A 24,329-nucleotide genomic window follows, 5' to 3' on the forward strand; every position below is an offset into this window, starting at 1 on the left:
TGCTGGGTGGACCCGGGGGGTTTATCTGAGACTTGCAGGTGCACTCTGCCAGAAGCAGCTTGCACGCTATTGAAGTGAATTTGGGGTCCCAGTAACTATCTTCTCTCCCTCTGTGTTTTCCTCAGGGTAGGACATATACAAACACTGCCAGATACTTTTATTTTGAAACAGCCTAGCTGCTGTTGCTTGGAGATGGACATTAACAAACCTTAATGTCCAGACATGATGCTGAGTGGTCATCCTATAGCTTCTGTATCCTAAGGCACAGGACCACCCCTACAGCAGCTTCATTAACGGCACAGGCTGCTACCGACAGGGGTCCATTTTATGATTCTGTCTATATGTTTTGTTGGGGGTTGGTGTTAATTCAGAATGAGCGTGCGCATAGACTATATCAACATATTTCAGTTCAGAACCTGTTGTCTGACCTATTCTAGTGAAGACCCTGCCAAGTGGCTTTTGTCACCCCCTCTGGAATGACATCACCGGGATCAAGTCTTCTTCTTTCGTTGTAGCCTCCTCCAACTCATGCCCAGTCCTAGAACCTGAATCAGTCTGCAAAGCCAAACGGATGCCAGTGGGAGGGTTGGGGGGGGCAGGATTTTAAAGGAAAACTTAGGAAGCTAGGGAGTAAGGAGGAATGATTCTTTCCTACTACCCAAATTTTCAACGTTGCTCTCTTTCCATATTTCCTTGCCTTGAAATCACTGCGGGAGTCTCTTCTTGTCCAAAGACAGGTAAGTGACCCAGGGGCATCTTTAGAACAGCCAGAACTGTAAATAACATTTTAATGGCAATAGACCATTGCTACTTTTTTCCCCCCTTCCATTCCACTTGGCTGGGGCGGGGTGGGGAGCCCCAAAGACTACTTTACTCTGAGGCCAAAGGACAGGTGTGTGAATGTCCTCCTGGGCAGCGTGGGCCTGCTGGAGGACAGCCATGGGCCACTGAGCCACTTCGAGTCGACTGCCCTGAAGATGGTCCAGACCTGCTGCTGTCTGTGACATAGGGGCCAGGGGCTGCCTGCTAGCCCAGCAGGAGCCTCCCCAGTGTGCCATCGGCTGATTCCTCACCTACGCATCTGGAAGCAGTGAGTCTGGCAATGACAACTAAATCCTAACAGGCATGTGTGGGAAGACCGTGAACCAACCACTCTTCCTCTGGGTATTTGGCCAAACGTGCACTTGGGGCGCCCCTTCCAGGAGCAAGGAACCCTTCTTACTCTTTAGTGACATCTGCCTCTTGCAGAAGAGGCACTCTGCCAGGTAGGGGGCATGCCTTGGACCATACAGGTAGGCAGAGGGTGAAAGACACTCTTGGTCAGTGACTTCTAACCCACAGCTTTGCCCTTTGGGCCACACCACCCTCCCTTCTGCCTGTTTCCTGGGTTGTTATCAGATCCAACTGCTTTATCTGAAAAATACTTCTCTCTCATTTTCCCATTTTTTTCTTCTTTCCCCACCTCTATTTGTTTTTATTCCTATTTTGTGTTGGTTTAGACATACTTGTTGGGGAGGTAGATCAGGGAGGCCCCCAAATATTTGGACTGGGTAGGCTGCTATCACATATGGACACATTTGCCTACAAGGCTTACTCCTCCCTAACAGCTGGCATCTGGAGCGGAGAGATGGCTGCAGCCTCAGAATCTGGAGACACACAGCTGCCATGTGGCCCAGCTAAGGGCTGGCTTCCTGCTCCTACAGATGGCCAGGGTGATGCTTCAGGGGTGCTGAGCCTCCCCACCCTCACCCCAAACACACAGGGCCCTGCAGCCCATTTCTTCTGAGAGGAGAGGCTTAAAGACCGTTATTATGTGACAGTCATAGCCTTGACCTTAAGTCACAGGTCAGGAATAGACCCAAAAGGGAGCATCTCTGGGAACGACTGAACACCTGCGCTGGTTTGAAGCCAGAGAGACTTCCTGCCCACCTACTGTGCCTCAGTTTCCCTATATGAACCATCTACCTAAAAGCAACATCATGCTCTCAGAATAAAATTTTTGGAAAAACCTGAAAAATATAAAGAAAAAATTATCCACAATTCTCCCATTAACATTGCTGTTTTCACAGATCTTCTACGTAACTGAACCATGTTGCAGGTACAATTACTTATCCTGTTTTTAAATGGTAACCTTTTCTTATTGTAAATGTAATACATATTCGTTATGTAGCATTCAGAAATTTCAAACACAATCTATTATTATTATTATTAGATGCCATGAAGAAATGTAAATGCTACCAATATAATAAAAAAGGTTATCTGTTTATTTAAAAAAAGAAATTTCAAACCCAAGAAAAGAGAAATGACTTTTTGTTACTCCACTGAGAAATAACATTTATGTTGATGTATATTTTTCCAGTCTTTTAAACAAGCCTAATATACCTAAAGGGAAAAAAAGCATAGTGGATTCATAGTTTACATGCCTTTTTGTAGCTTTTCTTTTTCACTTTAGTTTTTTCCTTTTTTAAAAAAAAAAGTTTATTTATTTTGAGAGAGGGAGAGAGAGAGAGCGCGAGTGAGCACAGGGGACAGGCAGAGAGAGAAGGAGAGAGAGAATCCCAAGCAGGCTCCATTCTGTTAGTGCAGAGCCTGACGCGGGGCTCAATTTCACGAGCTGTGAGATCATGACCTGAGCCGAAAACAAGAGTCAGATGCCTAACTGACTGAGCCACCCAGGTGCCCCTCCTTTTTCGCTTTACTCGGCAGGAATAATTTTTCTGTCATCAAATGTTCTTTTTCATGTATGATGATAGACTATAACAAATATGCTTTATTTTTTTTTAACAAGCTTTCTCTTTGTTAGCCCTTTGTTTGGTTCTAATTTCTCCTCATCATGAACAGGGCCAATTGTGGCTGAATCTTTGCCCTCCCCTGTTCTGCAATAACACCTCCGAATTCCCTGAACCGTCCTAGATTATGGCAGGACGGCACCTGACGAAATGTACGAAAATACTTTGAGAAATAACTACGACGCGTTATTGCATTTGTCAGTTAATTCAGGATGTAGGCGGTGTTGGTGGAGATGATGCATGTACTAAGCAAAGGATAATAATAAAAGCAAACACATGGTACTTTCTATGCACCAGGTGCTGTTCTAAGAGCTTCACGTTAGCTTTAGTATATTTAATCCTTACGACTCTACCAAGTATGCGCATACTATGAACTGGCTTCGCCTTCAGATGAGGAAATTGAGGCACAGAAAGGTTAAGTATTTTGTCAAAGGTCACAGAGCAAGGAAATGGTGGAGCTGGGATTCTAAGCCAGACTTTCTCCCAAATCCATACATGTAAACCTCTTGTAAGAAGCCAGTCCTCCTGACAGCGGGTGATTGGGAAAAGAGGAGGAGTGGCAGGGTGGACAGAAATATGTAAGATTTTGGTGCACTCATGACGTCCCATGTGCTAGTAAATAGGGGCTTCACAGGGGCTTATGGGAAGGGGCTCATCAGCCTTTAGGCTCTGCCTCAAAGGTCAGAGCACTTTGACGATAGCACAGAAGTGATTATTTCAAACAAAAGTTATCTTCTAGACATATGCACTGCATAGTTAGGAACAAAATGACATGATGTGTTTTGTTTGTTTGGGGTGTTTTGTTTATCATCCGGGTTGGGGAGGGGGCCTAACGAACAGACCAGACAGGGGATAAGTGATACAAAATCAGCCAAGAGTTGATTTTGTTAAAGCTAAGCGGTAGATACACGGGAACTGTCTCTACTCTTGCATTGGCTTGAAAGTTGTCATAGGAAAACATTTTTTTTTTAATCTCAAATTAATGGAAACCATCTTGACAATAAATTTCGTAAAAAAATAAAAATAAAAATAAATCTCAAATCATTGGACTGTTCACGAATGACCTTTGCGGGATATTCCAACCCAGAGTGTAAAGATTCAGAGTCGAACATAAAGATAAACTCACCTCTTGACTGCAGCTTTCTGAAAAGCTTCCCCAGTGTTGATCAGTCCATGGAAACATCCCCTAAGGGCCCAGCTCCTCCTTGTGGACCAGGGGAGTGACCATTACAGGTTTATTCATTCATTCAGGAGGTGTTATTTTTCATCTTGAGCCCAGAGATGAGCCGTGAGGGGTATAGCTGAGTTTCAGAGATGTGATATACAAATAAAAAAGTTGACACAAGGTAACAGTTCAGCAAACACCCCAAACCTTACAGGAAGCTCAGTGGGTCAGGGAGGCGGCCATGTGTGGTATGCCTCTGCCCAGGGCTTAGAGTTCCCAGGTAGGGAGGAAGGGTGGACGGACTGGGGAGCCCAAGAGGGCGTCTCTTTGTCCCCAGTCACTCTCTTCACGTCCAAGGGGCCTGGGGCTCATGGCCGAGCCTGGGGCAGAGGGCGCATGTGGGATGCTGTCAGCTTTTCTACTCCCCTCTATTTTATAACCACTGGCCCTGGGCTCCACTTTGCAAAGGGAGATGTACTTTCCAGCTGGCTGAACCAAAGAGACAGAAAGCACCTGTACATCAACACCTCCGAATAACATAGGGTGAGCCCAGGGCCTCATAGGGTGCCTCATCGGGTGGCAAAAGTGAAGACAAACCAGGCTGCTTTGTATTTCCTCGGTGACTTAATTGGCCAGGAAGAATAGTAGTGTAAGACGATATATGCAACCTACTCCCGAATGGATTTGACATGATAAGAGGCAGATTAATAGGAAACAAAGCCCCAAAAAGGTGAGGGAGGCCGGTCCCACCGACAATGAGCGAGTGGAAGAAACTTCTGTGTGCTCAGAAAGATCCTAGTGCACCTCAGATCACGTGATCCTCCTCTACCAATAGAAGCTCGGTGAGCTTCCACCCTCCCCCACCCTCCTCGTCCTCCACCGCTGCCTCCCTCCCTTGAAAGCTAGTGTTTATTTAGTTCCTGACTTACTCACTATGGTTTATGCCAGGATTTAGGGTAACAGAGAAAACCGAGAGCCGTAGCTCTGTAATTAGACCGCTCCTGGATTTCAGGCAGGGCCCATCTGTGAATATGCCTGATTTTTCCCATCTGGAGGCAACAACAGAGGGCCAATCTGCGCAGCTAGAGCGGCCCCCAGTTCCTTGATCTGCCCCCGCCCCCCCCAGATGTGGCATACCCCAGGGTCACAGCTCAATGGTGGAGTCACCACACCCTCCTGCCCATGCCTGCCAGCCCTCCTGGGGTGCTGATGGCCTTGTCTTCTTGGGGACGGAAAGGCCAGTGGGAGGAGGGGCATCCCTGGAGTTAGGTGCTCCTTGGGTTACAGAGAAGCTGCTGGGAGGTCTGACTGAAGCCCTCCGGTAACTGGGGTCCTGAGTATTAATTTCCATTTTGCATGGTCAGGCCAGCGCTCTCACTGCCATGAACAAGATGGAAAGGTAAGTCCGCCCTGCTCCCAACCAATCCTGAGAAGCAGGGAGCAAGACTGAAAAGTGCAAAAGCTCAGTCATGCAGTGCTCGTCTGCCAGCACACAGGCCTGTACCCGGAACAGGGACTCATCCAGGGGCTTCTTCGTGGGCCAGCAGGCACTCATCTTCTCTGGGCACAGAACCCACAATTCCACCACCTGGACTCTTCCGTTTTTCCATGGCAATGCCTTTCCTTTCTCTTGGCTTTCCCAAATTTCACCAAAGTCTGTTAGGGGGTCAACTTTGCCTGTGAGATTTGCTCACTTGCTTATGTGCAAAGGGCCTAAGCTATTTTCATGATGACAAGGCCAAATAGCTCCAGCCTGTGTCTGTGATCTCAGGCCTGATTGTAACTTAGGTGCATTCATTAAAAAAAAAAAAAAAGAAAAGAAAAGAAAAGAAAAAAAGGTCAAGTCAGGAATGAGCTGCTCCCAATTTGCTGCACAGGCCAGATGGAATCTGGAGAATTATGTTAACTCCTGTGTTTTACCTGTAAAAGAAATGCTGGCTATTTTACAACATTTCCAGAGGAGAGACCAAGATGTTGAGAGATCTAGAACCATGTCCTAAAAGGACTAGTTTGAGGAATCAGGAATGACAAGGCTGTGAAAGATAAAGCTGAAGGAGGAGAGGCACCTTCAAAGCACTGAGGCCTCTGTTGGCTTGAAAAGGCAGAACCGAGGTGAAGGAAGAGGGAATACTGGGAGACAGACTTTGAGTTTATAACAGCAAGAGCCTTCAAAGAATTAGGCTTTTTAAACATGGAAAGAGCTCAATGAGGCCGTGAGTCAGGACCTCGTCAGGCAGTAGTCAAGCGGAGGCTGAACAGCCACTCCTCCTAGAAGTGCTGCAGGGGGATTCTTGCATTGGGCAGATTAACTCAAAGATTCTGTTCTTCTGTAACTGTCCAAGATGCAAGTTCAATACTTCATGAATTAGATATGGAGATAATATGAAAAATTTTCAGTAGCTGCTTAGAAACTTCTAGACTTTTTTTTCCTTTTCCAGAAATGAAAAATGAATGAAGAGGAACAAATGGAAACCATGGATAATGTTTTTGGTTACATCCAGCATTTTGATGTCACGTGCCTTTATGTTCCTCTCAATTTCAGATCCTGTTTTCTTTCTTTTACTTCTACCCATATGTCATTTTATTTTCTCTATGGCTCCCTTTTACCCAGAAGGTTTTCATTTATGCCATAAGTGGCAAGGCTCTGGAACATTCTGGAAGAGTTCGAGGTCTGGTTATTTGTGAAATGATTAGAGCAAAAAATCTATAATGTCTCATCTGGACTGGTAAGTGTCTCTTTAAACTTCCCTCTCTTTTCCAACCACATCTTCTGGTCATAACCATGACTGAGTTTAAGAAAAAGCATTAATACTCTTAATATTATAAGAAAAGGGAAAAGAAGCAGAACTGCCCTAATTCTGGAGGAATACACAGGCAAGTACTACCACACTAATGTTGAAACAAAGAAAAGAAAGAAATGAAGAGTTTCCATAACACTAGAAATGACATATACAATAATTACAATAATTCACATAAGTACTGGCAAAAGCATACATATCAATTTTTTAATTTTTTTAATGTTTATTTGTTTTTGAGAGAAAGAGAGAGAGAGACAGAGACAGACCATGAGCGGGGGAGGGGCAGAGAGAGAAGGAGACACAGAATCCCAAGCTGGCTCCAGGCTCTGAGCTGTCAGCACAGAGCCTAATGTGGGGCTCGAACCCACAAACTGTGAGATCATGACCTGAGCCAGAGCGGGACGCTCAGCCGACTGAGCCACTCAGGCGCCCCAGAAACATACATATCAATTAAAACAGAAGACAGTCCAGAAACAGACTCAGTTCGGTATATAATTAAAGTCCCATTGAAAATCAGTAAGAAAAAGAGGACTTATTAATGAAATGATTAACTCTTTGGGGGGAAAAAGAGAGTCCCATCTCATCCTTCAGACTAGGAAAAATTCCCCAAATAAAGCTAGGGAAGCACTGGGGGAAAATATAGGTGAACATTTACATAATTTGGAGGGAAAGACTTTCTTACAAAAAAAAAAACACAACAAAACTAAAGATAGAAGCTGAAGTAGAAAATTAAAATATTTAATTAAAAATACCCATGTCAGAAAACTTAGAATAAGAAAATATAAAGGCAAATGACGGAACAGAAAAGAGTTAAAAACACACATGAAAAAGAGTCAATATCATAATAAATAAGAAGCTCTCTGTAATCAGTAAGAAAAAGGGGAGTGCCATAATAGAAGACAGAACAAAGCACACGAGTAGTAAATCAACACAGAAGAAACAGTGTCTAATGTTCATAAGGCAATTGAGCCTAGTAACTGATGGCGAATTAAAGCTATGAGGTTCCATTTTTTGTCTGTCCAATGAACAATTTTGTTTTTTTTTTTTTTTTTTTTTTTTTTTTGAGAGTGCAAGAGAGGGAAGGGCAGAGAGAGGGAGACAGAAGATCTGGAATGGCTTCTATGCTGACACAGCGAGCCGAGGTGGGGCTTGAACTCACGAACCCAACTGTGAGATCGTGACCTGAGCCAAAGTCTGACACTCAGACAACTGAGCCACCCAGGTGCCCTGAACAATTTTTTTAAGGTAAATAATTAGCATTGGTTTCAATTTGCCAAGGAAACTCTCCTATCCTGACGTGTGGGTGAATTGATGCAACATTTTTGGAAGTCTAGTTGGCACTATATCTCAAAAGCCTTGAAAATAATCAGACTCTTGGCCAAGGGAGTGTAGTTACGGGAGTTTTTTCTGAAGACATAATTAAGGCTGTACACCAGGGGTGAGCTGTAGGAACATTTGTTCCAACCCTGAGCAGAAACTGGAAATGATCTAAACATCTAACAATAAGTGATCTAATAATAAGTGACATGTCCTATGTAGCCATGAAAGATGTTGTTGAAGAGTATTTCACCATGTGGAAAGATGTCCAGAGTGTGTATTTCTGTTGCCGTTGTTGAAGTAACTGTCGTAAATTTATTTTGTTCTAGTCGGTTTTTAAAAAAAACTTTTTTTAATGTTTATTTATTTCTGAGACAGAGACAGACAGAGCATGAGTAGGGGAGGGGCAGAAAGAGGGAGACACAGAATCCGAAGCAGGCTCCAGGCTCCGAGCTGTCAGCACAGAGCCCGACGCGGGGCTCCAACTCACCGCGAGATCATGACCCGGGCTGAAGTCGGAGGCTTAACCGACTGAGCCACCCAGGCGCCCGGTTTGTTTTTTTAATTGAACAAGAAGCAAGACTTACTCTGGAAGCTTCAAGCCCTGGTGCAGAATTGCAGCTCGAGGGTGCTTTGGGGTCTCAAATCGTTCTCCGGGACACAGCCTCAAGCACGCAGCCTCTGGCCTGGAGAGCTTCTCTCTGGAAGAAATAGACCCATCCGTGAGGTGTGGCAGCAGGCAGGACTCCTGGGAACTGTTGGCTGTCAGCTGGCTGCTGCTAGGTGTCTCCAGGCCTGGAGCCCTGCGCAAGGCACTGAACAGCACATCAGATCCCATCCAATTACCACCTGGTTTACAGTAAATACGCCTCCAGGCCCAGGGGCCCCAAAGCCAGCCGGTGGTGGCAGAATGTCAGGCAGGCGCCCAGGAGCCAGCAGGCTTTTGGGAGAGACTCTGTTTCCTCCCCCCTCCCCTCCCCTTCCTACCTCCTTCCCCTTCCCTCCCCTACTCCGAGGATAGGCTGATTAACACATATTTTAAAATTAGAAAAATCCCAAAGTTTGGAAGTATAGCAAAAGGTTCTAGGATTCATTTGGCCAAGCCTGGTTCAAGAGATTCTAGGCAAATGGCTCTTGCATTCTCCTCACCAATGTTCTGCTACCCAGCACACTGCAAGGACTTGACTTGACTTACAACTTACTGACAATAAATATTTAACTACAGTTAAACATAGCTACTTTCTGGGAGTGAGTTTTCTCAGATGGCTGAGGGCATATCCTTTTAATGTCTTTTACGTTTTTTTTTTTTTTTTTTTTTGTATTGTAATGAGTCGGAGTAGAACTGTTTCTAGAATATTTTATCTACTTCTCTGCCTTTTTAAATAGAACACAGAACGTGTAGTTAGAGCTTTCCCAGTGTTGCCATTTCCCAAGACTGCTGCGAGTTACCCCATCAGTTTTCTGTCTATAGCACCCTCTTTCCTTCTAATCCGCCATGAATTTAGAAGTTAACTTCTTGGAGTTCTTTGTAAAATAATCAGCCTAAGAGGCTCAAGGCTCACGCTAAGAGGATTCCCTAAAATAAAAGAATGCACCAACTTTATGCCATCTTTTTAACTGAAATTAATTTAAGTTTTATTTTATTTTATCTTGTTTTGTTTTTTACTTCCTTCTGGTTTTCAGTGGTGTTCTCAAGGGATGGCTTAAGTCTGGGAGGTGGGACAGGTGGAGAGAAAAGAACAGCGTCACTCATTGCCAGGGTGATCTCCATCAAGGGCAAAGGTTTTGCTATTGGCACAGGGTTCTTGCCACAGAAATGAGAGGCCAAAAGATGAAATGTCTAAAAAGCCCTACACTGAGACCGAAACCGGAGTCACACAGCATCTGCTGTAAGAGTCTGTGGTTGGTGCAAGAATTTCCCAAGATACAGCAACTGATCATTAATGACGTCTTTGTCAGAAACAACCTGAAGCAGCCGAGAAAACTGGGAGCCGGGAGGTGGTGCAGGGGCAGAACTATAATCTCAGGCCTCCTTTGGGCAAAATCGGCAGGGGGAAGGTGAGAGGACATAAAGCAGGGCCACCACGCTCAAGTATCACAGATCGAGACCTTTCTTAACGTGTGGGTCTCTGCGCTTTGCTCTTTCTTCTTCATGCTGCTGTGACCCAGAGGGCTGGTGACTCACCACTAGATCCCGACCCTCTGAGTGCAGGCAGTTATGGCTCATTAGATGTTAACTGCAGTGGTGGTGAGCAGATCTAATAAAACCATGTAAGAGAAAGTGCCCGGTGCCTTTCAGGAGCGCTGTCACTCTGAAGAGCGCAGGGCTGTGCACGTTGCCCCTGTGATGTGTCCGTGCCACGGAAACTCACAGAAATCCTACCACAAGGAGACGGCCTGTTCCCAAGTCGCATCCGGGGGCTGCGATGTTCATCTCTGGCCCTTGCCGTTTGCCAGTGTGGTTGCACTGCGTGTACCCTGAGGATGGTGCCCCGGGACAAGGCAGGGAGCCTGGGACAGACGGGCCGCCAGGGTCTCCCGGCTTCTTCCCCTCTCTGTGCCTCAATCTTCCTTCAATCAAAGTGGAGCTTCGCCTGTTGCCCTGCCTCAAGTCTAGCTTCCCGAAAGGTGAAAATAAGTCACGCCTGTGGACATGCTCAGAATTACGCGAGGAGGAAGGGGATGGTGTTTGGGGGGAGTATTGTGTTCAGGGGAGTATCCTCAAAGGTCTAATCCCGAGTGGGAAGTCGGGACAAAGCTCTGTGGTTTGCTCACTGGTCTTCTTCAGGGTAAAGCTCAGCCTGAGGGTTGCCCATTCTAGCTTTGGAACACCCACAGCCTTGGGAGGCCACGGTGAGCATGCTTAAATTTGTGGAATATTGGCCCTGGAAAGGACCCGAAAGATCAGTTCCCTCATTCTACAGACAGCAGTGGAGGCACAGAGAGGTGAAGGGACTTCTGCAAGGTTACACAGCTACTCCTACATCCAGGCCTTCACTTTATGAGCCCGGTGTCTTTTTCACAGACTTTCTCAAAGTGGAGTCCTCTGAGATTCCTTGTCCAAATCACCCCGTGTATAAATGAGGGCACAGGAGAAATGATGGGTGTAGAGAGGAGAGTTGCTGAGAGATTCCTGGGTCCTACCTGAGACCCACTGAATTCAGAATCTCCGAGAGTGGGACCTGGGAATCTGTATGGTAGCACCAAGCAATTCCTAGGCAGTCCTGCTTTGTTTCAACAACACCTTGAAGTGTTGCTTCTAAATGATCTATGTAGAGTAGCTACCATTTATAAATGGCCTCCGAGAGAACACAAAAAGGACACAGACTGCTAGTGGTCACTGGACAAAGCCGTGCCCTCAATTAGCCACCGTGTGTGACAGTTAGCTTTGTGTCCTTTAAGCCACAATCACGCAGTGGAATGTTCTGAACAATCAAAGCAACTCGGGAAACACACAGACCTCATGTGGCGCGTTTAAGAGCCTTTCTTCTCCCGGGTCCTGGGACAGGTGTGCCCGCCTTGGCAGGTCCCCCCGGCTTATCTTAGCATACCCACCACCTCTCGGAGACATCTGGCTTCACACACGTGTCTCTGGCCTGACAGCAGATGGTTTCTGATGGGCTGAACCCATCCCTCTCCTAATCAACCAAAAAGGACCTGGCAGGTCCACGGGCGATAAATACAGCTGAGATCTCCCCTGTAGGAGCCCCTTGGGAGGTTGAAAATGGAATGCGAAGAAGTGATGGGCAGGCCAGCAGCTTCCACTGAGGGCCCACCAAGGGCACCGTGTACAACTTCCCTGCTGTTTCTACACTTCCAGACACAATCACACAATCACGCAGAAAGGCTGTGGGACCCAGCTGGATCCCTGGGTACTCTGTAATGGCTTGAACCTTAGGGAAGATTTTCCTTGGGTGCCCATACACCCGACTGCTCCTTGTCTGTCTCCCAGCAGGTCTCTCCCCACCCTTCCCCACCCCACCCCCCGACTCCAGACAGCCTTGGCTGCTCTCTCCTGCTTGCCTGTCCAGGTAGCACGCAGCAAAGACAGAGCCAGGTTTCAAGAAGGGGCCCATGAGGGGAAACCACTCATTAAAAGACAAACCTCATGTCAGCAGTACCTAAGGGTGTGGCAGGACAGGACAGGCCTGCAGAAGTTTCCTGCAGTCTGCATTTATATTATATTTTTTCAAAGTTAGCGTTTTGGCTTGAGAAAAGGTAGGAAGGGCTGTTGGTTTTAACTTCTCTGAGAGCTGCAGTAGAAAATATGCCAGCGGCTCCAAGAGCGCAGGGGTCCGGTGTCCCCAACACTCAGTTCATGCCTAGCACTAAGAAGGTGTCCAAAGATGATGTGTCAGATGCATAAGCCACGGCCACTTCCTGCTGGGTGATACTCACTAAGGTGGTGGTGACTGACCGCACAGTCCAGGGTGTGGGCCACAGAATCCCAGGCTCAGAGACCCGCTTCTGTTGGTGCCCCAAGGGTACTCTGACTCCTCAGGTGTTTCTATATTTATCAAACACTCGAGATTAATGTGTGGAATGAGGATGCCAGGTTACCCGCGAATTTACACACTGAGAAATAAATGCGCGGGGGCCTTGCACGTTCCAACTCCGTAGGCAATCCCTGTGGAAACCCAAAGATGACCCGGATGGTGACCTGCTGAGCACAGAGCCAGAACCAGGGTATTTAGATGAATCAGACATTTTTTGACCTCATAATAGGTTTCAGGCCTTTACAGAACCATCCCACCAAAGGCAGAAATACCGGTGTGCCGTCGGCGTTCACGGCCCTGCGGGTCCTGGCATCAGAGAGGCTGGCAAAGGATGGGACACTGAAGGTTGTTCCCTCTTTCTTTTCTTCATCTCTGTCCAGACAAGTGCCGCTGACGTTTCTATCTGTGAGTCTGCTTTTACTTCTAGACTTTAACAACCCTTTCTGATTAACCCATTCCTTTCCCCCTTAGCTTTATTGAGTTATCACTGATACGCGGCCTTGTATAAGTTTAGGGCATACAGATAGCGACTGGCAAACATATATTATGAAACGTTTACCACAAGAAGTTAACAGCCATCATTTCACATAGTTACAAACAATGTGTGTCTTCCTTTTGGGATTTACTCTACTAGCAACTTTCAAATAGACCACACGGCAGTCATTATAGCCATCATGTTGCCTACGACAGCCTGAGTACTTATTTCTTTCATAACTGCAACCCTGTATCTTCAGACCATCTTCCTCCAATCTCCCCACCCCCTACCCTGGCCTCTGGGAACCACAAATCGAATCTCTTTTTCTGTGAATTCTGCTTATAAGTGAGATCACACAGGATTTGTCTTCCTGTGTCTGACTCACTTCACTGGGCATAATGGCCTCAAGGTCCATTCCTTTTTCTTTTTTTTTCAAGTTTATTTATTTATTTTTGAGAGAGGGAGAAAGCACGAGCCTGAGTTGGGGAGGGGCAGACAGACAGAGAAAGAGAGAGAGCGTTTTGGGCGCGGGGGTGGGGGGGGTGGATTCCAAGCAGGGTCCACACTCAGCACTGAGCCAAAAATCGAGAGTCTGATGTTTAACCAACTGAGCCACCCAGGTGCCCCCTTTTTTTCTTTAATTGAAATATTGCTATTTTCAACCAATGATCAGTCAGATTTTATAGACCTGAGCAACCTCTTCTCTCTTTCAAATGACTGCACACCTCCGGCGTATTGTGTGTAGATTTTCAAGTTTAGCACTCAGAAGAAAGCGAACTGTCCCTCATTGCCAAAGCCTTGAGGATCACCAAGCTCCCAGGTACTGACGGCCGCCATAAATCAGGCTTCTAGATAGATCAGGTTAGGGAGTTTTGTTTTACCTTCTCCCTGACCCTCTCAGTGCTGTGCTGTATAGTACCAAGGGCTTAGGTGGATGTTGGTAAGAACCTCCAATGTCAGCTAAGGAGGCCACTGATGCTGAGGAAATCCCTCTCAGTAGGGGCTCAGAGTGGAAGAGTGTAGTGGGCACAGATTTGACCCACCCTGTTAGTGACCATTCCCCCCCCTACTTCTCTGCCACTTTCTCTCCCTTTCTCTGGGGACTGTCTGACCAGCCTGAGGAATCTCTGCTGTCACTTGGGAATGGACATTTTCGGGCTGTGAAATCTACCTCATGGTGACAGAAAAAGCAGCACCCAAAAATCATGGGGCACAAAAAACTAGAGTCAGAAGGAAGCTGGGGGCGCCTGGGTGGCTCAGTCGGTTAAGCGTCCGGCTTTGGCTCAGGTCATGATCTCACAGTTCGTGAGTTTGAGCCCCATGTCGGGCTCTGTACTGACAGCCCAGAGCCTGGAGCCTGCTTCGGATTCTGTGTCTCCCTGTCTCTGCCCCTCCCCTGCTTGTGCTTTCTCTCTTAAAAATAAATAAATAAGCATTAAAAAAAAAAAAAAAAAGGAAGCAATGATCAGAAAGCACCTAGAACAGTGATCAGTGATCAGTACTTATTGGGTCCTTGTTGACTTATTGGATATTTGTTGACTGACTGGCTGAATGAATTCTTGAATAGTCCAACCAGCTCCTTTTAGAAAGGAGGAAACTGAAGGGGGCGGGAAATGCTGATTGGTTCCAAGTGCCACAGCAGAGCCCTGGCACCTGGGGCAGAGTAGGGACTTGAGTCTCAGCTCTGCATTTGTGATATCACAACAGTGGCAACTGGATAAATCAACAGCAGCAGGGGGTGATGGGAAGGGAATAAGGGTGACACTTAGGGATCACAAAAAGAGTAAAATGATTTTAATGTTTATTTTGAGAGAGACGAGAGAGCGAGAGTAGGGCAGAGGGAGAGACAGAGAGAGGGAGAGAGAATGAATCCCAAGCAGGTTCCGTGATGTCAGTGCAGAGCCGAGGCGGGCCTCAATCCCACGAACCGAGATCAAGACCTGAATGGAAATCAAGAGTTGGACGCTTAACCGACTGAGCCACGCAGGGACCCCTAAAACGGTTTTAAGTAATCACAGAAGAACCCAACCAGCAACAACCTCAAAGCTTGCCCCTGTCTTCGGGCCTTGATCCCACTGCCCCTTGAGCTCTCTCCTCCATTCCCAGTTTCACGCAGCATTTTCCTGGGTGAGGCACCACGATTTCTTGCTTCCATGTTAAGTTTCTCCTCTCTCTCTCCCCCACGGTCAACATACATGATCACGAATTCTGTAATAAGTAACACTCTCACTAGGTCCAGCTCCCCTTAAAACATGCCTTCTTTCCTCTTCACCATCAAACCCCTTGAAAAGCAGAGCCTAGACCTGTACTGCTCAGTGGTCATCACCAGCTCCATGTAGCTGTTAAGCACTTGAAAGGTGCCTAGCCTGAATCGAGATGTGCTTGGAGTACAAAACATACAGCGATTTCAAAGACAATATGAGAAAGAATGTCAAATATCTCATCAATAATGATTTTGGATAAATTGAGATGAATAAAACATATTATGAACATTAGTTTCACCTGTTTCTTTTTACATTCTCTTTTTAATTTTTTTTTCAAGATTAGATTTTTTAAATTTTTGTGGGGAGGGGCAGAGTGGAAGAGACTCTTCAGCAGGCTCCATACCCAGTGGGGCTCGATCTCACAACTGTGAGATCATGACCTGAGCCGAAATCAAAGAGTCAGACGCTTAACCGACTGAGCCACCCAGGAGACCCTCTTTTTAAAATTTTTTTAATGTTTATTTGTTTTTTGAGAGACAGTCAGAGTGTGAGCAGGAGAGGAGCAGAGAGAGAAGGAGACACAGTTTCTGAAACAGGCTCCAGGCTCTGAGCTGTCGGCACAGACGCAGCGCTTGAACTCGTGAGCCACCAGATCGTGACCGGATCCGAAGTTGGACGCTTAACCGACTGAGCCACCCAGGCGCCCCTCCTCTTTTTACATTCTTAATGTGGCTACCAGAAAATTTGAAATTACATATGCGGCATGCGTTGCATTTTTATTGGGCCCTGCTGGTCTAGACACTGCTTCAAAGCATTTAAAGACTGTAACTAGTATAAAGCACAACGCTCATAAAATTAAAATGGGCTTTGAGTCTATGCAAGAGCTTTTGTTCTCAAACCCTCATTTACAATCAGCTTTCAAGTAAGGGAACGTGGAAGTTGTGGCATGAGAATTGGGAGGGAAATAAGAAGGTCACTTGCTTATTTCCCAGGAAAACTGACCCTTCAAGGCCAATAATGGTACCAGCCAACGCCGGTCCAGGCTTTCTGTCTGTCATAAGACATCCTGGCCATAGCGACACCCTCAGAATCCGTTCGAGGTTGTGCCTTCCTGCGGGCAGCTTCGTGCCCTCTGTGACTGACTGGGAATGCCCACGTCGGGCATTTGAGGTCCAGGGCAGAGCAGGAAAGAGCGCGAGGCGGCATGGAGTTACTGGAAGAGCCTGAGATAGCATGAGAAGTCATGAAACCCTCTAGGTTTCCTCCTACGTGTGGTGCAGTCAATGTGCTGTAGCACGTGCCGCCTCTGGAATTCCTGCCCTTCTTCCTTATGCTTAGCACACGGGAAGCCTTGAGCAAGTGACTGGAGGTCTCTTGGCCTCAGTTTCCTCACTTGTAAGGTGCAGACTATGGTAGTCATGCCTTATGGAGTGGTGTAGCATCCATAAGCTAATCCGTGCACAGCAAGTGCCCCATAAATGTTAAAGCAAACAGACAAGAACTGAAGGACCGAGGGATTGTAAGGGCTCTCCAGTCCAACTCCCACCCAAACTCAAGAAAGCCCCTTGGGGTGCCTGGGTGGCTCTGTTGGTTGAGTGTCCAGCTTCGGCTCAGGTCATGATCTCATGGTTAATGAGTTCAAGGCCCGCATCGGGCTTCAGTGCAGAGCCTGCTTTGGATCCTCTGTCTCCCTCTCTTTCTGCTCCTCCCCCACGCATGTGCGCTCTCTCTCTCTCTCTCTCTCTCCCAAAAACAAATCAACATTTAACTGAGAACAAACTGAGGGTTGATGGGGGGTGGGAGGGAGGGGAGGGTAGGTGATGGGTATTGAAGAGGGCATCTTTTGGGATGAGCACTGGGTGTTGTATGGAAACCAATTTGACAATAAATTTCATCTATTAAAAAATAAATAAATAGATAAATAAATAAATAAACATTTTAAAAAATGCCCCTATATTTTCCCTGATAGCTAGCTGCTGTTTATTCACTGCCAGTGGTGGAGGCTCAATGTCTCGCTGTCTCCTTGTTTGTTTGTTTTTTTTTTTGTTTTTTTTTTTTAATTTTTTTTTCAACGTTTTTTATTTATTTTTTTGGGGACAGAGAGAGACAGACAGAGCTTAAACGGGGGAGGGGCAGAGAGAGGGAGACACAGAATCGGAAACAGGCTCCAGGCTCTGAGCCATCAGCCCAGAGCCCGACGCGGGGCTTGAACTCACGGACCGCGAGATCGTGACCTGGCTGAAGTCGGACGCTCAACCGACTGCGCCACCCAGGCGCCCCTCCTTGTTTGTTTTTTAATTTAATTGTTTTTGTTGTGGTAAAATTTATAGAACATAAAAGTAACCATTAAGTACACTTAAGTGCAGTAAGTATATTCACTGTGTTGTGCAGTCTTCCCACTGTCTGTCTCCAGAATTTTTCATCATCCCAAATGGAAACTCTGTGCTCTTTAGACGATAACTCCTCTGGCTCCTGTCCCCTTGGGCCCTGGTAACCACTGTTCTTCCGGTCTGTGTGGTTTTTGACTACTGGAGATATCTCGAATGAGGGGAATCCTTTTGTCCTTTGTGACTGGCTTATTTCACTTACCGTAATGTCTTCAAGGTTTACCCGTGTTGTGGCCTGTGTCAGAATTCCCTTCGTTTTCAAGGCCGAGTAATATTCCTTTGTATGTGTGGACCACATTTTGTTTATCCATTCATCTGCTGGTGGGCCCTCAGGATTTGAATGTTTCCTACCAATTCCTCCACAGAGCGAGCGAAAACCTGCCTTTCTGTGACTTCCACCCACCCGTCCAGCTCTGCCCTTGGGGCCCACAGCCTGAGAGTAGCCCACAGGAATCCCTGGATTTTTTTTTTTAACGTTTGTTTATTTTTGACACAGAGACAGAGCACGAATGGGGGGAGGGTCAGAGAGACAGGGAGACACAGAATCCGAAACAGGCTCCAGGCTCCGAGCTATCAGCACAGAGCCCAATGCAGGGCTCGAACTCACGGACCGCGAGATCATGACCTGAGCCGAAGTCGGATTATTAACCGACTGAGCCACCCAGGCGCCGCAGGAATCCCTGGATTTGAAGACAGGTCCTGAATCTTCACTGCCAACTCCTCAAAAGCTAAGCAGTCTCTGGCTATTTCATAATTTTCAGATGCTTTGCCATTGTGGTGTGGGTCTTTAGACCCACTTCAATTTAGTGATCTGCTTCCAAACAGGAATTATCCTCAACTCACCCGACCTGAACTGTATTCCAGGACTACAACCTCTCTTATCTCGACCCTTTACTGACACAGCCAAGCAGCACATTGCCTTTTTTTTTTGGTCAGCCATATTTCCTTGATTCATTTATTGAACAGGTTTTATTGGGTACCTTGTAAAGGTGAGGCAATTCAGGGCAGTCATCTAGAGCTTGAGCTCCAGAGCCAGACTTCATAGATGCCATCGTTCATGTTTCTTAATTTCTCGGAACCTCAGTTTCCTTATCTGTGAAATAGTAAAAATCGAACCCACCTCATTGGGTTGTTGTATTCATTGAGTGAATTAGTGCATGTAAAACATTAGAAGTGTGCCTGACACTCCATAAATGTACTATTTCTCTACACAGGGCACTGTGCCCGGAGCTGGGGGCACAGCAGTCAGCCAGGCAGACCAGCTATGGGCTTTTTGTGGTTTGTAGTCTAGTGAAATGGTCGGACAAGTAAACCATTACATGACAACTAGAATTTATTCATGGGCAAACGTATAATTAAAAGATATATTTTTTAAGTGGAAATAAATCCCAGTTGCCCCACAGCATATCAAGCCTTATGATGAGAAAATTACAGGGTGATATAGGAGCACAAAAGTGGGGCACCTAACTCACCTTCATTCATTCATTTATTCATTCATTCATTCATTCATTCATTTATTAAAAATAAATACTTATTAGGTTCCTGTCATGTGTTAGGTACTATCGTAGACTTTGAGAATGATCAGTGGGCCAAAAAGAAAAGGCCTTTCTCTTAAAAAGCATATGTGATATTGGAGGGAGACAGACAAAAGCATAATAATAAAACTATAAGTAACAAAAGTCACATTATGCATTAATAAATGATAAATACAACTATGTTGTCTATTGGGAGGTAGGCTGGCATGATTCTTGATAGACAGGGTTTTCTAGGTAAATGACAGGGAGGACTTTGGGATGACTCCTGGGTTTCAGCCTGAGCAACTAGAGGTGAAGGTGTGGGATCAGGATGGCTTCCCAGAGGAGGTGACATCTAAAGGGGGGCTGGAAGGACAAGTGGAGGCTATCCAAATGAAGCGTGCCAGGGAAAACGCCCTAGAAACTGGAGCTTGTGCCAAGTTTACAGACAACTACAGAGTCATGTGAAGATTCAGCAGTTCAGGGGTGCTCTATCCTGTTCAGCATATCCATCCTGTTTAGGATTGAAGTGCAGCATTTTACGTTTTTAGAGATTTTAAAAACAACCTTGACTTTTAGCATTCCGGGAAGCTATTCCCCCGGTATTATGTCTTCTAAGACGTTGATAAGTCTGTTGTATTCCATGACTTTTTCTAGTAGCTGACTTTAAAAAATAGTTGAATTGAACCCGGTCAAGGTCAGAGTCCTGTGTCACACCTCCCTTCTTGCTGATACAGGCCCCATTTAACCAATCCTTGGGGGACAGCTGCAGATCAACCCGACCGCACGATAATCTTACACGGCCCGTACTTCTCCATCTGACCCCCTAATAACAGCCCTAAGAATCAAACGAGATAAGATGCGTAAAACTGCCGGAAAGTTCTCCAGAGTGACACAAGTTGCCATTGTTTACTATGACTTGGCCACCAACCTCTGGGAATGGAGACACAACAGGGGCTAAATGAGCATGCTGCTGTCACAGAGCAGATGATGGGAGGGTTTCTACCTTTTCAAATGTGCTGCAGTAAAACATGCCTTCCTTGCACCAAGTTAATGGGTTCTGGGAGACTGCTTTGCTCTTGAAGTCACTTTTGTGGGTGGGAAAGCAATGGTGAGAATTTGAATTGGTCCAGTTTAGTATTACGTTGAAATGAAGCCTATTAAATTTAGCAAGTTGTGTTCATGCCCCAATTTTATTATGCACTTGCATTCATCAAAAAACACTCTGATGAAAATTTTATACACTTGCATTTTAGTGGGGGTGGGGGAAGAAAATACTTAAAAAGCAGAATCAGCTGCTGCCTAACAGACAGGAGATCTTTGGTAAACATAAGCATTGTATGAAATATGTCCATGGTTACAGTAAGAGATGACAAACTTTTATCAAACATTGAAGGGGAACTGACATTTTTGAATACATACACACACACACACACACACACACACGCACACACACATACTACTTTATATAACTTCGCTTTTGATCCTATGATGTAGGAATTCCTGTGCCCATTTTATAATTGAGAATCTAGACTCAGAGATGCTAAGTAATTTTTCCAAGGACGTACAGCTAGGTAATAAGTGCTAGTCGGGACTTCTGACTTCAAAGTTCACCTTTTCCACTATGCCCTGCTTCCTCTTCAATAGATTGAGCACATGTTTATTGCTCTCCTGTTATGAGCAGGGTGTTTGGAGCCTCCTGTGGGCTAGTTTCTGGGTATATAAAGGAGTATAAGCCAGAAATTCTGCTCTCCAAGGACTTAAGAACTAGAAGGGGACTAAGATGTGTACTGAAGCAAAGCACAGTGCAAGGTAGTAAAGGATAAATGTCATGTGGGTGGTGTGGCAAACAAATCCTAGGAAAGTTCAGTGGAGAGAGGTATGTGTGGGCTGTCAGGGTCAGGGAAGGCTTCCTGGAAGAAATGACATTTTATTTATTCATTCACATCATTCATATCATAGCTGACTCTGTGCCAGTCATAAGCACTGGGAATGCAACTGTGAAGATGTGACACCCGGTGTCTGTTCTCTTGAAGCTTACAGTGTGTGTGTGTGTGTGTGTGTGTGTGTGTGTTAGAGAGAGACAGACAGAGAGAGAGAGAGAAGGGAGATAGTGGGAAGGCAGAGAGAGAATAAACAAACAAGATAATCTGACAGAGCAATGGGTGCTATAAATTTTTTACAAAGTGATTGGGGGCTGGTTTGGATTGTTTTCTCTACGAATGAGGCATTCGAGTTAGACGTCATCCATTCTTACCACTGCCTAACATTCCATTGTGTGAACAAACTAGAGCTCATTTGTCCATTCTGCTGTTGAGGGACATCTGGGTTGTTTCCATTTGGGGGCTGTGTGGCAAATTGTGCTGCCATGAGCATTTTGATACATGCACGTTTTGTACGTTTTGGTACTCAAAGTATACATTTCTGCTGGGTATATATTAGGAGTAGAATTGCTGGGTCAAAGGTTATGTGTATGTATGTTCAGTTTTAGAAGATGCTGTCAGACAGTTTTCCAAATTGGTTGTATCGGTTTAGTTGGTTTTAAAAACCAGACTAAAATTACTCTTTCTGATTATGTTGACCAAATAGTCTGGTTTTTGATAACCTGTCCTGGGTAGGCAGATTTCTTGGGAAAAACTGTTACACGGCTTACTGCGGCCCAGACAGATTTTGTGAATTACATTTGGGCTAACTTAAGAAGGATATCTTTCTCATATCAAGTGAGTTAATTAGTAGAGTTTCATATTTTTACTACTAATTAAAAAATTAATTAATTAACTACTAATTAACAAAGTGAAATGAAACACTTCACCGTTTATGTGCAGTGGGATTTTCCCATAGTCTGGAGCTTTAATTTAGGGAAAACACACCTTCCAGGTTATTCTAAGCATGACCAAGTTGGGAACCTCGGATATTGGTACTCCCCCTCCCAAGATGATCGCTGAGGGGTTCAGACTGGCTGTTCTCCGAGGCCACTCACTGGGCCCTTTCCCTCTACTCTCCATTTCTGAAGGGGACTGTGGAGATGGAAAATCCAGTGGTTATCCTTGGTTAACACTTCTCCTTGATCTGAGAGACTCCGAGTACTAACCCAGCCCCTGCTTTGTTCACTAGTGACTAGGGCACTTTTGTGTGTCTTTCTTATTTATTTATTTATTTATTTATTTATTTATTTATTTATTTACTTACTTAGAGCATGAGCAGGAGAGGGGCAGAGAGGAAAGGGAGAGAGAGAGAATCCCAAGCAGGCTCCCCACTGTCAGCACAGAGCGTGACCTGCGGCTAGAACCTACGAACCGCGAGATCATGACCTGATCTGAAACCAAGAGCCAGATGCTCAACCACTCAGCCAGCTGAGCCACCCAGGTGCCCCTTTGTGTGTCTTTCACCTGTAAGTTCACAATTGGTCTGCAAGTGTTCTCCAACAGCAGCTGAAACTGAGGTCCACCCTTGAGACGCACGTGTGATTAGAGGTCAGGAGAGACATGCCGTGCATAACAGGATACTATGGAGAGAGAAAACAAATATGAAACTCAAATGAAAAATCACAATGTTGGTGCTCCAATTTGCAAAGGGGCTGCTTTGCTCCAGGACAATTCTTGGAAGCAGCAGGTATCGATTTAATTAATTCTGATCTGTCTCCAAAGCACATGCTTTCTGTATCTCCTATGTTCCCTTAAAGACCACCTCTTCTATGCTCAGTAGTCTACTTGAGGTGTTTGAAAATGGTAACTATACTGTCCAGAGGATCACGATCTCTTATTCAGGAGGTACAGAGCTCAGCGTAAAACTCACATGTGGAATTTGGCAAACGTGGCCATGTGCTAATGTGCTGTGTCAGACAAACCTGGCCAGAGTGGAGGACTGATGACAATTTATTTCTACAGAACAGGCATCTGAGATATGACTAATGGCAGCAGTAAATCTTATCAGCCTCAGGGTTTATTTCAAAGGTGTGGAGTAAAAGAATACTGGATGAAACACCTGGGTTTGGATCCCAGTTCTGCCATTAACCACTTTTGTGTCCTGGGACAAGCTGCTTTACCTTTTGGATCTCTTTTGTTACCCGTGAGATGAGATTTACGGCCTACATCCCATTCTTGATCTCTTCCAGTTCCTGGGCTTTGTAACTTCATGTTCCTGGAAAGTAGCGACCTAATTTAGCATTTGTGACATGTCCTTTGGAAGGAAAGGAAATGCCACTTTTTTTTTCTTTTCTTCACAAACTGTGTTCAGAGCTATGCTCATGTGAAGTGAAGGATGTGCTTTAATTTCCTGGAGACCAAAAGGGTCTGCAATATTTTCATGTTATGTAAGAATATGGAATGTTTTTGAAAGAAACTCTTACTCCTTTAACAAATATTGATTGCCTACTCAATTTACATCCTCAAGAACTTAGACTGTAGGGGGAAAGCTAAGACATGGCTACTAGAACTACGATGCAAAGTGAGAGGTAGCGAGGGGCACCTGGGTGGCTCAGTCGGTTGAGCATCCGACTTTGGCTCAGGTCATGATCTCACGGTCTGTGAGTTCGAGACCTGCGCTGGGCTCTGTGCTGACAGCTCAGAGCCTGGAGCCTGTTTCGGATTCTGTGTCTCCCTCTCTCTCTGCCCCTCCCCAGCTCATACTCTGTCTCTCTCTCTCTCTCTCTGTCAAAAATAAATAAACATTAAAAGTGAGAGGTAGCAAGAGTGATGAAGAAAGCATGAAAGTGACAGGGTTCAGCTCACTTCTTCCGGGTCAGATAAGGTTTTATGAAAGCAAAGCTGTCTGAGCTGAGAAATGAGTACTGTTCCAGCAGGTGGAGACATGGAGAGTCTTCCCTTAGAAGAGGAGGGACGGGGCCACAGGTTGACCAAGGTTTGGGGATGGAAAGCAGGGGCTGGCCATACACAGGGTGATCATATGTCCTAGTTTTCCCAAGACAGTTTCAGTTTATATTTTCTGTCCTGGTGTAGTTGTTAATGGTGCCCCCTTTTCACTCTCAAAAATCATCCTAATTTGGATGATAAACTATATTGTCACCATAGCTATAAGTGATACTCTTTAAGAGGCCAAATATCCACATGGCTAATAGGATCTGAGAGGGAAAGAAAGAGAGGGGTGTTACTAAACAACCAGTGGGTCATTGAAGAAATCAAAGAAGTCAGAAAATACCTTGAAACAAATGAAAATGAAAATACA

General features: G+C 45.5%; 1 long non-coding RNA gene across 2 annotated transcripts; it reads right to left on the bottom strand.

The window, feature by feature from the left end:
- Positions 1 to 8,481: 8,481 nt before the first annotated feature.
- LOC132691690 (uncharacterized) lies at positions 8,482 to 23,666 on the bottom strand. 2 transcript variants are annotated; one of them, XR_013555050.2, is made up of 4 exons: positions 23,191 to 23,666; positions 22,535 to 22,650; positions 18,612 to 18,724; positions 8,482 to 8,770 (listed from the first exon to the last, which is right to left on the bottom strand). It is a non-coding gene; the product is annotated as an uncharacterized LOC132691690 (long non-coding RNA). The 2 variants fall into 2 exon arrangements; XR_009615948.3 differs by lacking the exon at positions 8,482 to 8,770 and adding an exon at positions 14,571 to 14,980.
- Between the last annotated feature and the right edge of the window lie 663 nt (positions 23,667 to 24,329).

The sequence above is a fragment of the Panthera onca genome, chromosome B1, assembly GCF_046562875.1.
Source record: "Panthera onca isolate mPanOnc1 chromosome B1, mPanOnc1 haplotype 2, whole genome shotgun sequence".
Taxonomy (NCBI): domain Eukaryota; kingdom Metazoa; phylum Chordata; class Mammalia; order Carnivora; family Felidae; genus Panthera; species Panthera onca.